Raw genomic sequence first — 16,662 nt, 5'->3', positions numbered from 1 at the left:
CCTTGCTGAAGTCCCTATAGGCTCAATGCTTCCTAGCACAACACGCTGCCATCAATCAGAACACGTTTTTGTTCATGTTTCCACCCACACATGTAATGCCTTCTGAAATCTTAACTAAGCACTTATCATGCACTGTTGCCATAACTTTTGTAATTTGAGGAGTAATAGCTAATAGCTAACCTAACACAAATTTCTCTTTCCTTTTTCACAATTTTACAGATAAAAGATACTTTCTTATTGTATATCTTAGCAACCTCTCCTTAAGTCACAAATTTTCACCTTTTCACTTAAAGGAAGCACTTCATGGCTTCCCTTGGGAAAATCTCAATTGTCAGCATCACTATTCTTGTGCTTTGAGGCCATTATTAGTGAAATGAGGGTTACTTGAACATAAGCACTGTGATACCATGACAGCCAATCTAATAACCAAGATGGCTACTACATGACTAAGGGCAGGGACTGTGTACAGCGCGGATATGCTGGATAAAGAGATGATTCACATCCCAGGCAGGATAGAGTGGGATGGCTCGAGATAATACACTACTCAGAATAGTGTACAGTTCAAAACTTATGAATTGTTTACTTCTGGAATTTTCTATTTAATATTTTCAGACCACGGTCCACCACAAGTAACTGAAACCACAGAAAGTTAAAACCACAAGTAAGATGGGACTACTACACACTTTCCTTATTTGGAGAAAAAAGCATAGAACCTACATAGTTTGGAAAATTCACCTGGAATAATAATGAAAGGAAAATGCTATGTATTCAGTTTAAATAATAAGAGTTTAAAGCACTCACAATTCCCAGGAAAGATTGAGAGAAGTAAAAAACATAGCATGAGAAAGGGTCGGGAAAGCACTTATTCTAACTACAATTTATTTAACATTCAATACTTTTTTCCTATGGCTAAAAAACTGTATAAAGCTACTCAGAACCGAAGAAGCTTAAGTGAACACTGACACTTCAATGACAATCTCTCCTGACATTCACAACAAAACCCTAGCTACAAATAAGATAAATTTAAGAATGGAATTAAACTACATTAACAGGCAGCAGAGCAATTTAAGCATTTTTTGGTTGAATAATCGTAAAACTGAATAAAAAGTCAAACTTACTTCTATAAATTACATGTATTATAACTCCATTGAAATAAAAAATAAAACACATCTATTATTTTAGCATTAGTTATTTTTCTCTAGGTTCTCCACTTTCTTGTCCATATTCTTATATGTGCATATTAAACGCAGTCAAAATCACAGTGGTTATAGTATGTTATATTTTATTTTTCGTACATGAGTATTTCTAACATTTCTTTGTGAATTATTTATTTATATTTTAAGTTTCTGAATAATATGCTTTCAATTAAAAATTGTCACGTCTATGGCCATGCTACCCTAAACAAGCCTGATCCTGTCTGATCTCGGAAGCTAAGCAGGGTTGGGCCTGGTTAGTACTTGGATAGGAGACCACCTAGGAATATTAGGTGCTGTAGGTGTAAAAATTAAAAAAACTAAGGGATTGTAAACTGACAAGGTCCTTGCAATCTGTGAGGTCAACCAAGGGTTGCCTCGCCTAAAAAAAAAAATTGTCAAGAAACAGAATTATCATTCAATGGTTGAAGAGTTAAGTTCTTTTTAGGTTTTTATTATTAGAGTTAATATTGTGACAAACATCCGTCTGCATATTACAAGCCTGTACTCTAAATTATGTTAACTGATTTCTGACTTTGTTTATGTCTTTCATACGAGGCTGTTAACTCCTGCTGGGAAGGCATCTTGCCTTGTTCCCCACTGCATCTGCTGTAACTTGCACATATCATGACCCTAATAAATGTTTGCATAATGTGTTTTTTTCTTTTTCATCATTTGTTAGAATAGAGAGAAGAGGGGAATGAAGAATAAATACTTAATGAAAGGGAAATAAATATTTTTATGGGTAGTAGAATAGGGTCAAGATATGGCGATTTAATTTACTACACACAATATGAGTCAACATTTATTAAGTAGCGACTATGTGATGCTATCAATTAAAAATTTAAAAAAATAAAATAAAAGCTGACTTCAAAGAACACATAAACCAGTTAATAACTACTCTTATTTCCCTTCTTCTTTCTCAACAGTCACTGATACCTTTCTGGAGGCTTACTGTTTTCTCATGATAAGCACCCCAGGTATATTGGATGTAACACATGCCCTACCCATAAGCGCATATGAACCAAGGTAAGTCAGTTGGACACTCCTTCCCTGGAACTTGAATATTGAATAGAATATGAAGCATCTACAAACATTTAGGTACATTCATTCCAGTAGGGAGCACTGCTCAGATTTTCAAGCTACAAGACTTTTCTTCTTTTCTTGGCTCCTACGCTTCTGGAACAGTCTTTGTTTCAATCCATTCCCAGGCTTGTCTCTCCCTTCCTCTCCTTGATACTGTAAAATCCTGATTTTCTGTCAATAAACTCCTTTGTTTTAACTAGACCAGAATCAGTGATTTTGCTTGTAATCAAAGACATCTGTTGAAACAGGTAATCAAACCAATAAACCCAAAATGAGAAAAAAGCGGAAGTGCTGTGGTAGAAGTTTACACTGGGGAACCACAAGAGGGAAACCTAACCCAGCTTTCAGAGTTAATCTAGTTTTTAACAGAGTAAGAAGGAAGGAATGTGTCCATAATCTAAGGTGCCTTAGTCAGTTTCATTTTAAAATTTATTTTTAACTTTTTTTCATGCTGAGATGAAGGTCCTTGCTAACCATAGAGGATTAAGAGGCTGAATTATTGATGGTGGTGCACAGAATGGGCAAGTGCGAAGGAGTATCTCTGTAACTTTCCTTCAAGTAATGCTACCCATTGGCAACTGGCACGTCTAACTTATGAGAGCAGTAAAGTGATCTCATTCATTTAACTTTAAAAAAAAAAAAAAGCCATAGGTAAAAGATGATCATTGCTATAGTTAATAACACTGTATTACATAATTTGCTATGAGAGTAGAACTTAAATGTTTGCAACAACAAAAAAAGATAAATATGTGAAGTTATGGATATACTAATTAGATCATGGGAACTCTTTCACGTTGTATACATAAATCATCCCATTGTACACAAAATATCTTACAATTTTGTCAATTATACCTCAATAAAGTTGGGGGGGAGTCATATATGAATTTAAACAATGATAAATAATTACTTACCACTTCTCTATTCTCACACTTTCTTTACAGCATGAGAAACCAAGAAAAATTTAAATTTCTTTAAGTTTTGATATTGTTCTAGTTAAAGAGATTCCAGCCAAACTGTGTAGCTTCTCGGTCTTGTTTTCTTCCTCTGTCAAATGGAGACAAGAAAACCTTCACCACAGGTTTTTTGTTATAAATGGAGGAAACAAACATTAAATGTCTGGAACCTGATAGACACTGCATTGTGACAACTCTTCTTTGAAGACATTGTTTATTTGAATAGATTTCTGCATTTCTCTGGGGATGTGTAGGTCTGAGGAGATTGAATACTCCTTTCAGTAATTTAGTAACATCTTAGAGAGTCATTTGCTAAATTATGAATGTACTCTAGGACCCAAATTCAAAGCTATACATTTAAATGTTTCCTTGTAGAGTGTCTCAGGGTTTCAATTGTATTTTCTGCTTAAGAAGTCCCAAGTAAAGCATTTAAAATCTGCCTGAGAATCCATGTCAAGTATTCTAAAAGTTTCATTTAAATAAAATGTTTCATAAACTTATCAATCTAGATAGAATCCATAGTAGGGTGTCTGTCAAATCCAAATTTTCAGGAAAAAAAAAATGATGTCTTGGCTTCTTCCTAAGCCCAGCTCTAGAATACATAGCATGCAAATTTCACGTTATTTTGCTCCAATTGTACCTGCTTTTTTCTATATCTTAGCACATATTTTTCTATAAAATAAAGGAAATGTAATAACATATCTAAAATTCTTTACAAGGGAGTGTCAACCTCAAAAAATAAAATAGCCAATTTCTGCACTTGAAAAATGAGGTTATTTCGGCATAGCAAATAATGGCAATTCTGGACAAGTAAGCTACAGTGAACCATAGGCAAGTCCAAAGAGTCGAAGGAAAATTTGCTTTTATTAGGTTTTAGGAATGAACTGGAAAGGGTTGTTTTGAATTAGTTCCAAAGGTGGAAAAAGAAGAAAGTTCATACTAGGAATGACTGAAAAAAAAAAAGTTGTATTAACTTTGACCAAAGTGTTATTTAGTGAAAAGTTCTTTTTCCTACTTCACTAAGATACAGCTCTTCATTTGGATCAATTTTTAAATACTCGAATCTAATATATTGAGCTTTTTAAAGAAAGATATTGCACAGGTTTCTCATATATATTCAAAGAAAAAGAAAATAGCAAAAAAATAGGGTTAAAACTTATTTGGGTTATTCTAATGTCTGATAATATATAATGATATCGTGATCCATATCCACACATGTCTGAAAAGAAATACAATCCCACAAAGTTTAATTAACACTTCTGTACCTTTTTGAAGTCTTTGGATGAAAGGTACTAACAGAGTATAAAGAATTATAATTAATATTCCTAAAAGAGTCGATTTTAATTTGCTTTTCAATAGTTAGGGATCTAAGATTTAAGAATATGTGATACCCCACATCAGGAGGGCTGGTTATTACTGGGTACAAAGAGGTAGTTCAAGTAAAATTGGTCACATTCACTCTGAATTTAATTACAATGGAATTTACCAAAAATCACAAAATATCTTTTTGTGCTGAAGGTCAAATTAAATGACATTTAATGTGATTGTTTCAGGGTTCTATTTGATTTACATTGAAATAAGAACAAGTGGATCAGGAAGGGGATACTAACCACTGAAATTGTAATATATTCCTTTTAAGCAAAATAAATTAATTTAAAATAATGGTTATGCTTAAACATTATTAAATAGCGATTTCCCCCCACTGATTCTGAATAATCACGTGAAGGCAAAGCATTATAGCTTTACGTATTTTTTAATTACATTTATATTTTAACAAACATTTACTGTAAGTTCTTAGCATTGTGCTAGATACTGGAAGGGATATACATATTTAGATGAAACTTCACTATTTTACATTTAAATGACCAGGGAAATTGTTATGTAACAACTGTAGTAATTTCCAGCTAATAGTAGCTACCAATTAGGCAGGTTGAGAATTCATCATTCACAGAATTTGGAACCACATAGTCTGAATTGAGATCCAAGCCTCAATATTTGGCAGGTTTTGTAATATTCAGCAATAAACTTATTCTCTGTGTTTTAGTATTCTCATTTGTAAAATGAAGATCATAACAGATCATCTTATGAGTATTAAATCAGTTCATTCATAAAAAGTGATTAGACTAGTACTTTCAGCATTATGAATTTCTAGCAAATAATTATTTTAATTAATATTAAACTATTGTTATTATTGGGTTTTAAGAAAAGGATAAAAACATATTTGGGGGCTACTCTATGAAATACCGAGCATTTAGTTAGATAACATTTTTAAAAGATTTGGGAAACAAGCAACTAATAAAAAAAAATGCTCATACAACAGGAATTCAATTTTAAATCCGTAAAGTTGAGTTCATAAATATTAAAAAGAAATGCAGACTGCATAATGTAAAACTCATGAAGAATCTCCCTCAGGCTATCAAGATGGCACAGTAACAGTTTCTGGACAATTAAATTTGGTAATTGAGGAGGAGCATTCTGTAAGAAAACAGATTTATAATGAGTTTGCTCTGCAAGCAGACGCCATCTAGAAATTGATTTACTCAATTTTAGACACTCCAAGGTGAGAGAACAAAATGAATTGGGGTCCCAAAACATGAAAGTCATTAATTTGAATTTAGGTGCAAATGGGGTATTACCCTTTGGAGTTAGTGGGACTAAAAGTCGGAAATTACAAGCCCTGGATTGGGGTCAGATTGTAATGAGCCATATTTAGTTCTGATCTGGTAGTTGCTGAAGATGATGGTGATCTCCAGATTGAGAAATTGCATAATATAGACAGGTGATTTAGACAGTGAAAGCCAGGAGTGTGGCCAAGGAGACTGGAAGGAGGCAAGAGACCAAGAGGAAGAAGAGGGGATCAGAAGCTGTGACACTAGGCCAAGTGATTGATGATCAAGACCTGATCTAAGACTGAAAACTGGAACTGAAGTGAAAAAGCATAAATTTAAGAGACATGTACAATGACCCATGGATAAGCAAATATGTCCTCCCTTTGAAGAATTCCTAATTCTTCTTAATTCTTTCAAGACATCTAAGAAGTCCTAATTCTTCTAAGAAATCTTATAACTTTTTTATATATTCTAGAATCTGGGGAGTGGGTGGAGGCAGTTCCTGGAGGTAAACACATGAAAATGTAGGGATCCCCTTAGACTGCCCTCACCCGGGAGATTTTGTCTGTCAGGCTAATCCACACTCAGCCTCTAGCTGAGGGAGTGTTCCTATTGGTCGCTGGCTTCGGCAGCTTCTGCTTCAGGTAAACTGATTTGTATTCTCTATATATGCCTATCTCACCAGTTAGTCCTGTGACCTCAATACTTTGATGGATCTAGTTTGTTCAGCTTCTTTTGTTGTTGCAAATATGGGTGACAGGACTTCTAAGCTCTTTGCATGCTGGAACAGAAACCTGAAGTCTTGGCATCTTTTTGAAATAAAGATTGGGTTCAGTGTGTTTATTATATTTTCATACAAATTATTTCTCCCTATCTCATAGTTCCTAAATAATGCCCCAATAGGCTGGTAGCAGCTAAGAGTTATCTTCTGAATGTGTTGCTATAGTGGAGAAGCTTTAGTTGGAGGGGAGACCCTGGCTAACTAGCAGGTCCTTTGGAGATGTGGTAGCCTTCTAGCCCGAGAGAGCAAAAATGTTCTTTGCAGACACTGATCTTTATTCTTTAGTATGAATGATAATAATGAATAAGTGGCCTGGGATATCTTCATATATGCACATATTTCTTGCTCAGGGTGAAATCAAGTCTGTGTTTTTAAGGTTTATAGACATAGTACTTTTGTTTTCTGAAACAAGAAAAAGGGTTCTTGTAAATATGACATAATGATTAGAATTTTATATATGAAAAAAACAGTACTCAAAGGTTTTGCATGGGTAAGTTCTTATTTAGGCAATCAGGCAAAATGATCTAATGTAAACAATCTCTTATGCTCTTCTCTCCTGTCCAGCTTCCACTATTAAAAATACTTTAAAATGCTGATAAAATATAACCCAAAATATAAATCTGAGGGACATAAAATATTGAGGGACATAACACAACAGTGGAAAACTCATGAGTTTGGTAGCAATTTGGATGGCTCGTTAACATTCATTCAGGGAGAGAATGTGTGACCTTGTGGAAAGAGAGACATGGAAGAGGGTCTTAGCTCCTGGGACCAAGTCCCCTGAACAAGTTAGTTCAAAGATATGACCCCATTACTGCACCCACTGCATCAGTGAAACCATATAGCTAGTTTTTCTGCTTGATAAAATAATGTACCAAACCAATTACAGCCCTGCTTTACATGTACCAGGATAAACGTCTTAAAACATTCTCAATTTTGGCCATTTGATAAATCCTCCATTTAAATGACCAGATTCTTGAGGGCTGAAACCACAACATAAGTCATTGCCAATCCCCGGTACTATGTTTTCTAATCATATCTGGCATATGAAAAAAAAAAAGTATCTTTAAGAGCCACTGTAATAGAAGTAGCTACTGTTGTCACTAGGCATGCACTAGAAATTAGACAGACATGCTCTTACTTCTCATTGATTCTGCCTCTCAAGCTGTCTAAAAAAGTGTAAGCACCTAAAAAAAAAAAAAATGAATGGAGGGGTGGTAAAACATGGTAGGGAAAATGCTAAATAGAAATGAATAGCACATTGAAATTGTTTTTTAAATTAATTATTTTGTTTGTTACCCTTGTAATCATTAATGCATTTTAATTTATAAACATATAACTATAAATTTATAGAATTTGTCTATCTTTTTCAATATGGTATAATTAGTACTACCTCAGTTTCTGATGATAGGACTAACCATATTGTTTTCGTAGTGAATAATTTAACACACATGAAATATATATTATTTTCCATTATGGCAGTGAAAGAAAGTTATAAGCCATTTCACTGGCAAAGAAACACAAAATGAAACAGATTGAATTACTGTTTCTACGGGTATCATTTTGGCTGGCCCCTCCCTTCCTTTCACAACAAGCCAGAAAATCTCAGATTGCTATGTCGGGAGTGAAATCAGCCAGCTGGCACTGAGCAATTTAAACATGTTCTCTCTTTTGCGTATCGCTGTGGGATAATGGGGATGGAGTCAACGTGATAGGGCCAAGCAGGTCTTGGACTGGATCCACAGATTATGCTTTGCAATGCAGACTTTAAAAGCTCAGATCAGACAGGGGGCAAGAATGGTTACTAGCTTGTGTCCAAGGACCACATAATCTCTTTGACAAATCTTGGCTCTTCTTACCACATCGCATATAAGAGAGTTAGATCTATAACAGTCTTAAGGTATAGTTTGCCTTAATTGATCTATCTTAATTAAGAATTAATTTTAACAAATAAGATATCACTGCATTCAGATGCTAAAAAGAAACAGCATGTACTACTCAGGCTTGGCTGACCTAGTCTCAACCGTAGGATTTGAACATTCATTATACTACATAACGTACATACATATTCATTTTATACTGCTGGGTATAAATGTTTTGGATCTACAGGTAACTATCACTTTGAGGTTCCCTTGAATCAAATTTCTATAATATATGCAGTATATGTTATAGCTCTTTCCAAGGGCAGTCTTACTGTTTGACTTGCCTTCTTCACCCCGTATCCAATCAACAAGTCTTTTCGGACTGCTTTGTAATTAATATTACAATAAAATGCAAACTCTTTACATAAAAGATTTATATAAGCAGACCCCAACTACTTCTCTAATGTTACTTTTTACTTACCCACCATGTTCAAACCACATTACCCTTTCCCCCGGCCCCGCCATTCCTCAAATACAGCTATCTCATATCCTTCTCAGGGCTTCTGACTCTCTGCCTAGAATACTCTTGTAGTAATTCACATAGCTGTCTTCCACTAAGTATTTATGTCTCATTTCTAATATCGTCTTCTTGATGATACATACCTGATCACCCTTGCCTGATGCATTATAGTCTATAAGACATTATCTATCACATTTTCTTGGATGATGTCTTATAGAACTCACCACTATTCTGCATTATGAAAAATATTTGTTTATGTGTTTATTGTGTAACTCTCTTAGGATGTAATTTATTTGAGTGCAAGTACTTTCTTTGGCATGTTTTCTCTACTTTCAACAGTAACAGGCAGATAGAAGGCTCAGTAAATTAAAAAGAAATGTGCTGATATTGTTTTAAATCAGATGTTTATGAATAACTTTTCATTCTGCATTTTAAATATTATAAGCAAAAATTTAATTCAAACTAGAGTAAAACTGGTGCTGTGCTGCAGAATATAGTTATCTTACAAGCTATTATAATGTACAGTGAATATTATAAGCAATTTTAAACTCACATATTAAATCTCCTTGTGCTACAGACATGCATGTCTTATAAGATATGTAAAAAATATTTCAAGAACTATTGTGGTGGCTAAAAAAGCAATCTTAGAATGGTATATTTTAGCCTAAGAGAGATAAAAGCTTATTTACTTATTTTTTGAGTCACAGCAGAAAAATGCAATTTGTCTGGGGATAAAGTCATCCATGACCCTGACTCCTAGCTTTCTACCAAATGGAAATCAACACATAGCAGAATTTATTTATACCTTTTAACTCTTTACATGAGTGTACAAAGTCCCCACAATGATCTGGGTGCAAAATCAGCCCTGGCCATGGGACAATCATGTACAATGGGATCAGAAAACTTTAACCTTACTTTATCTGTTTTATTGAAAGAGTTATACAAACACTGCAAAGTCATTTAACATTATGGCTCTCTATATTTATTTATAAGATCTGTTTGGTTCTTTCCAGATTTAATCAGGACTAATCATATGTTTATTGCTGTTCATTTATTAACTCCGGCATTCATTTATATAACTCAATAATACATAATTTGTTTCTAGCTGTTCTGTTAGGTAATGGCTATTGCAGAAAGAGTTATGATTTATAACTCTCAGGCTCTATGAGTCTGTGTAAGTTACTTCACTTCTTGTGTTTTAGGTTCATTAGCTATATTGCCTAATGTGATCCCCAAGGAGGAATGTATATTTTGAGATGGACTTGAATTTTCTACAGTTAACTGGGCCTAAATTCAAAATGAGTCTAGTGGCCCCTTAAGTACTCTATATTCTGGGAAGAACCACAAGCTGAACTCTCAGGTGCCCACATTATGCCCTGCCTGACTACACTGTCTGAGCCAACCACTGCGGGGAAGTTCCTTGTTTCCTCATTGCCATGCTATCACCCAACCAATCAGAACTATACACAATGTACCCTTATTTGCATTTGTACCAACCCAACCAAACTGTACATTTGGAAACCTCATCTGGGAACTATGGGTAGAAAATTTTCTGTAAAAAATGGCCTCTCCTTTTTTTCTGCAGAGTATACTTTCAATTTCTACTGGAAGCTGTGTCGTTCCATTTGTCAAATGTTATCTGAATAAAGTCTCCTTTTATTCTCCAGTGCTTTTTGTCAGAATTGTTTTCAGCTATAAAATGATTATATAAATGTGTAACTTTCCTGAAAGTTGTTATGACAGTCAAACATGACGTAATTTTTTTAAAAAAGTATAAAGTACCAAAAAATGCAATAAATACTGATAGCTTGGATAACCTCTGAGAAAGCAAGATTTCTATTATAAAGATGTCTTTTACTCCTGTAGTAGCTTAGGCAAACTACAATTCATAAGGTATTGTCCAATAAATAATCGAATGTGGAAGAAATTCAAGGTTAATTTTTCAATCTAGAGATTAAAATTACTGATATCAGGAAAGCCAACAAAGACTTGATTCTTCAGTTACGTGTTAAGAAGTATTCTGGAATATTAAAATGTTTTCATAATATTTTGATTTATTTAAGCTATTTAGTGTGGTTACAACATTCATAGAAGGTACACAACTAAAGAGTATTAAAAAAGTCTTGTATATGATACAGAAAGGTGAGCATCTATTTTATTAAACTACAGTTTTTGTCTATTTCATAGCATTTCTTTCTGGCTTTATGGTTAAAGTTTATGAGCCTCATGGAAAACTTACAGCTTTTTTGGAATCTAACACTCACTATACCAAAAAAGAATGGAAGCTCCAAAGGAGGGAATTGTTATCACAGAGGGCAATTCATATGATCTTGTTCACCAATAATAATAGCTACAAGTTTACTGAGCCCTTTCCATTGTTCTAAGTGCTTTGCATTTATTACTTCATCTACTTTTTGCATAAGACCTATGATGTAGGTTCTGTGATCATCTCCATTTTACACTGAAGCTTCAAGGTGTTTCACATGTGCGCTTAAGTCCTTCAGAGGAAGAGCTAAGGACAGGAAAGAGGGGAAACTGGGAGGAGAAAAGCAGATAGAGAAGAAGGAAGGAGAAACAACTCTATATTAAGAATGATCAAGTTAAGGGATATTTTTCCTCTGTCAGAACTGTTCATCCCTTTCCCAGACTAAATCTATTTCTTCAAAGCTAGCTAGAATCTATTTTATCAATAAAATACTTCTTAATTAAGTCATCTCACATGTAAGTTTCTTTTAGCTTTGTACTGACCTTGAAGCTCAGCACTTAGTCATTCTCCTCTTTTTTTTTTTCTAGAATTCAGAAGCTTTTATTTTATTTCTTAATTAAATTTATTGGGGTGACATTGGTTAATAAAATTATATAGGTTTCAAGTGTACAATGCATTTTATGTTCACTACAAAGTCAAATCTCCTTCCATCACCATATATTTGACCCCCTTTACCCTATGTGCTGATTTTCTGTGCCTACAGATTGCAAGAGATTTGAATTCTAAGATGTGTATTTAATATGTAGTTTAGTGTTAACATACTATATATATTCTGAAATATATTTTCATACTATATATATTCTGAAATATTATTTTCTCAATATTACCTACATGAGATTTTTTAGTGCTGGTATGTACATATTGGTTTCATTAGTTTTGAATTCTGTACACAATTCATTATGTAAAAAAACCCCAAAAAGGCAAATTTGTTTTTTAACTGAAAGATATGTAAATGACTTTCCATTTTTACTTATTTTAAACTTGGCTGTAGTGAGTATCCTTGTGCAGTTGTCTTGTCATATATGAAAAAGTGCAAAAAAAAATTATTTTTAATCTCCAGAGTTGTCAGATCAATAAAAAGTGTATGTGGCTCCTGTTCCCTAGCACCCTGACCAGAATTTGATATCATCAAACTTTTTAATTTTTGCTAATCATTTGCCACTTTTGCCAATCATTTTTGTCAATTGTTTTGATTCTTATTTTCTAGGTTGCTAGTGGGGTTGAACATATTTTTTTAAATAATATTTTAATTGGATTTTTTTTAAGGAAAGTTGCATGAGTTAGTATATTCCTCAATCACTTTTACAAAACAATCACAAAATGTCACAACCACACAGAAGAAAAAAATAGAACATGCCGCAGAAGCCTTCCCATTTCCTATCCCCTTCCAGTTCCACCCACAAACCTAAACATCCCTTTTTGCTCCTTTCCAAATAAAGATAGTAGAGATAGTAGTCATAGAGAAGACTGTAAAGGTGGATAAAGAGATCACAGAGGGTTTTTAAATGACAGTTTAAAAATTTGTTAGTAAAAATTAGGGAGCTTTCAGTGTTTTGTAATCTGAAAAGTCTTAAAACTGGAGTTAAGAAATTAAGAAATGCTGGATGTGAGAAATTTTAACTGAGGAAGCAGAGCAAATGACAAGGAAACATCTGGCACAGATATCCCAGTGTTGGAATTTACAGGGTTCAGTGATTGATGTAGTATTGGTGTAAATGAGGGGGCATGTAGGTGAGGAGGGTGGGCTAAAAAATTAATTACCATCATAAAGAACTGTGGAACTAAGACAATAAGCTTGGGCTTGAAACTCAGGGTGCAAGTGTTAAGTTCAGGTGCAGGTAACTAGCTTTTACTTAGAAATGAATGTCTGGGCTTCAGAAATAATGATGGGTGATTAGATGGATAATTAATAAATATGTTATTTAAAGTACAACAGAAGCTATGTTCATGAATGTAGTCAGTAAAGAAGAAAGTACCGAGAAAATCAGAGCAGAGAATACTGTGAAATTCACAAGTTGTCCATGAGAGTACGATGAGAAGCCAATTAATAATAGGCAGACACATAAATGGATCGTCAAGAGAGTGAGGTATTCTAGATGATAAGATCGAAAAGAATTTCTAAAAGGCAGTTATATCTACAGTGTGACAGGCTACAGAGAATTCCAGGAGAAATAAGTGAGAAGAGAAGTCATTTAATTTCTTTTCCTAATTTAAAATTCCTTTTTATCTTTCTGTCCTTGTCTACATCTAAATTGTTTTTAAATGACCACTTTCCCCGTCAAAGTTTAGAAACAGAGCCAGCCTTAGTTATGGTTTAAATACCTGATGTCAACATGAAAAATATGTATTGTGAATGTTGTTATATGTTATCAGAATAAATTTACTAATTTCTCCACTCATCAAATGTTCACTTAGTTCTTAATATATGACAATTACTTTTCTGTGCTATGGGTATAATGATAAGGAAGACAATTCTTACCCTTCATGGATCTTATGTTACAGTGGAAATACAGAAAATCACATAAAACATAAAAAGATAATTTTAGATAACAGTAAGTGCTATCAAGAAAATAAAGCTACAAAAAGGACTAGAATGTAGATTTAAGTGATGGAAGCGATTTTTCATTCCTTTCTGAAACCATTCCTTTGCATATAATTAAGGATTTTCTTTTCCATCAAGAGGTAAAGTACATTTTCTCACTTATTGTTCCTGAAATTGGCCATTTAACTTACACTGGCAAGTGAGATGTCAGCAGACATAATGTAAGCAGATACTTTTAAAGTGCTATGTGTGGATTTTTCTATATCATTTCTGCATCATCATAAAAAAATGCCTGAAGAAAAGAGTTGGAGGACACCTCCTATACAATTTTGAATTTTACTATAAATCTACCATGAACAAGATAGCACATGTATTGGTGGAAGTATAGACATATAGACCAATTAACAGAACAGAGAACCCAGAAATGGGTCTACATACACATAGTTAGCTGATTGTTAAAAAAAAAAAAAAAAGCAACACAATCCAATGGAGAATGAATGAATGATCTTTTTCAAGAAATGATTCTGAAATGATTGGACATTCATAGGCAGAAAATTCAATCTAGAAACAGTCTACATCTTTCACAAATATTAACTGAAAATAGATCATAGATCTAAATGAAAAATAAAAATCTGTAAAACTTCTGGAAGAAAAATAAGAGAGACTTTCTGTGGCCTTGGGTTTGATGATGGATTTTTAGATAAAACATCAAAAACATCTTGGGTTTGATGATGAATTTTTAGATAAAACATCAAAAAACACGATCCATAAAAAAATTAAATTGTAATTTATTTTTGTAGCCAGAAAGCAATAAAAATATATGAATGAATCTTAAATGAATATTATTTGTGAAACAAACTAGTCTAAAAAGGCTACATATTAAATGATTCCAATTATATTAAATTCTGTAAAAGACAAAACTAGAGATTGTAAATAGATCAGTGGCTTCTAAGGGTTCGAAGGGAGAGGGATGGAGTTGAATAGCTGAAGTACAGGGGGATATTTAAGGTGTTAAAAATATTCTGCATGATACTGTAATGGGGAAATTCATGACATTTTCCTTTTGTCAAAACCCATAGAACTTTAAGCATAAAGAGTGAAACGTAATGTACATATACATTTTGAAATATAATTTAAGACATTAGGAAATCATGGCATGGAATGCAGACTACAAAACAATCAATCTAGCTACATTACAAATGTATGAAACAATATCACTGAAAGGGTTGGAATGATAAAGATTTGACCTAAACCATTTTGGAAATAAATAGAGTATATGTAAGACTTAAGGTAAATGGAACTGTACAGAAGCACTGTGCTCTAGTTGGCAAAGTTGTTTTAAGAATTATAACAAGGGGATTAAACAATTAAGTAAAAAGATAGAAGATGGTAGGAACCAAGTTTTTTATTGTTGGAGTGAGAATTTACAGATAAGCAAGAAAATGAGTTTTGAATGATCCAGAGAGCAATGATTTAGAGTTGGAGACATCAGAATGGGTTCTCATTTTGTTTAACACATTTACAGATAGCTGCATATGGAAATATTAAAGGTATGTGTATACATGGATCAGTATTAGCACATACATTTTCTTTGTTAGCTGAGTGGGACTAGAAACAATGATACCCAGGGGCAATGCGGACACCTAGTAACTAAATATTAGTCTCTAAAGCCATCCCCCAATAAGAGTACTAGGGTTCCTTGGGGAAAAGACTGATTCTAGGACTGGGGCAGGAAATATACACGATAATCTTATAGGAACAAATAGTAAGAAAGTACCTCAAATATCTCACGATAATAGGAATATATGTCAATAGCATATAGGAACCAACTGAAACTAAGAGTTCCCAATCACCAAAGCTCGAAGAATTTGAATAAAAGAAATAAAACAGGTTTGCATTTTAGCCCAAAATATAAAATAAATATCCCCAAGTTTATAGTTATATAAATAAATTATAGGTGAAACTCTTGTGTAGGAGATTTCCAAATAATTTATGAACATATTGTCTTGAAGGAGGCAGAATATAACTCTTCACCCCTTCAGAGTCAGCTGCACATAGTGTCATCTTTCTCACAAGTACAGACATAAATGGGAACAAAGTCACTTCATGGTGGAGAAACTCACAAACATCGAAACTCACAAACATTATCTCAGCAATGTGATTAAATTCAACATCAATAGTGATAAGTCATTGTTGGTAGCATGTGTTCTTGATATTATGAGATAAAAATGATTTTTCCTCTGTGGTCTTCCTCCTCCAAACTCATAAATCCTGTCTAATAATGAGAAAAACATCCGAGAAATCCACTTGATGGGCATTCTAGGAAATACCTAACCAGTGTTCCTCAAAACTGTCCAGATTATCAAAACAAAGATAATCTGAGAAACTCATCGACAAAACAAATCTAAGGAGACTCTAAATATAATGAGGTATCTTGGATGGGATCTTGGAATAGAAAAAGGATATTATGTAAAAAAAATAAGAAAAATGAATTAAGTGTGGACTTTAGTTAATAATAATGTATCAATATTAGTTCACTAGTTGTGTCCAATGCAACATATTCATACATGATGTTAATAAAGGGGAAACTGGTTGTGGAGGAAATGAGAACCCTGCATCCTACAGCTGAAATCCAGCTTTCTTAACATCCACAATGAATATACAAAACTTTTCTCTTTCTATAAACATGCTAATTCCTGTGATGCTCATTATTTCTGGAGAGACACTAGCTGAGTTAGTGAGAGATGAACTTGGAACAAGAGAGCTGGAGTTTAAATACTAACTCTTAACACTTATGTAATTTGGGCAACTTAACTAACCTTTCTATGCCTCAAATGCCACTTTTGTAAA

General features: G+C 33.6%; 1 pseudogene; it reads left to right on the top strand.

Annotated features, from left to right (window-relative positions):
• The first annotated feature begins 1,379 nt into the window (after positions 1-1,379).
• LOC112476664 lies at positions 1,380-1,498 on the top strand (annotated as a pseudogene).
• Positions 1,499-16,662: the final 15,164 nt, after the last annotated feature.

This window comes from Pteropus alecto, unplaced genomic scaffold (genome assembly GCF_000325575.1).
Source record: "Pteropus alecto unplaced genomic scaffold, ASM32557v1 scaffold71, whole genome shotgun sequence".
Taxonomy (NCBI): domain Eukaryota; kingdom Metazoa; phylum Chordata; class Mammalia; order Chiroptera; family Pteropodidae; genus Pteropus; species Pteropus alecto.
Note: the sequence above shows the minus strand (reverse complement) of the source record. Positions and strands in the feature narration are given on the sequence as shown.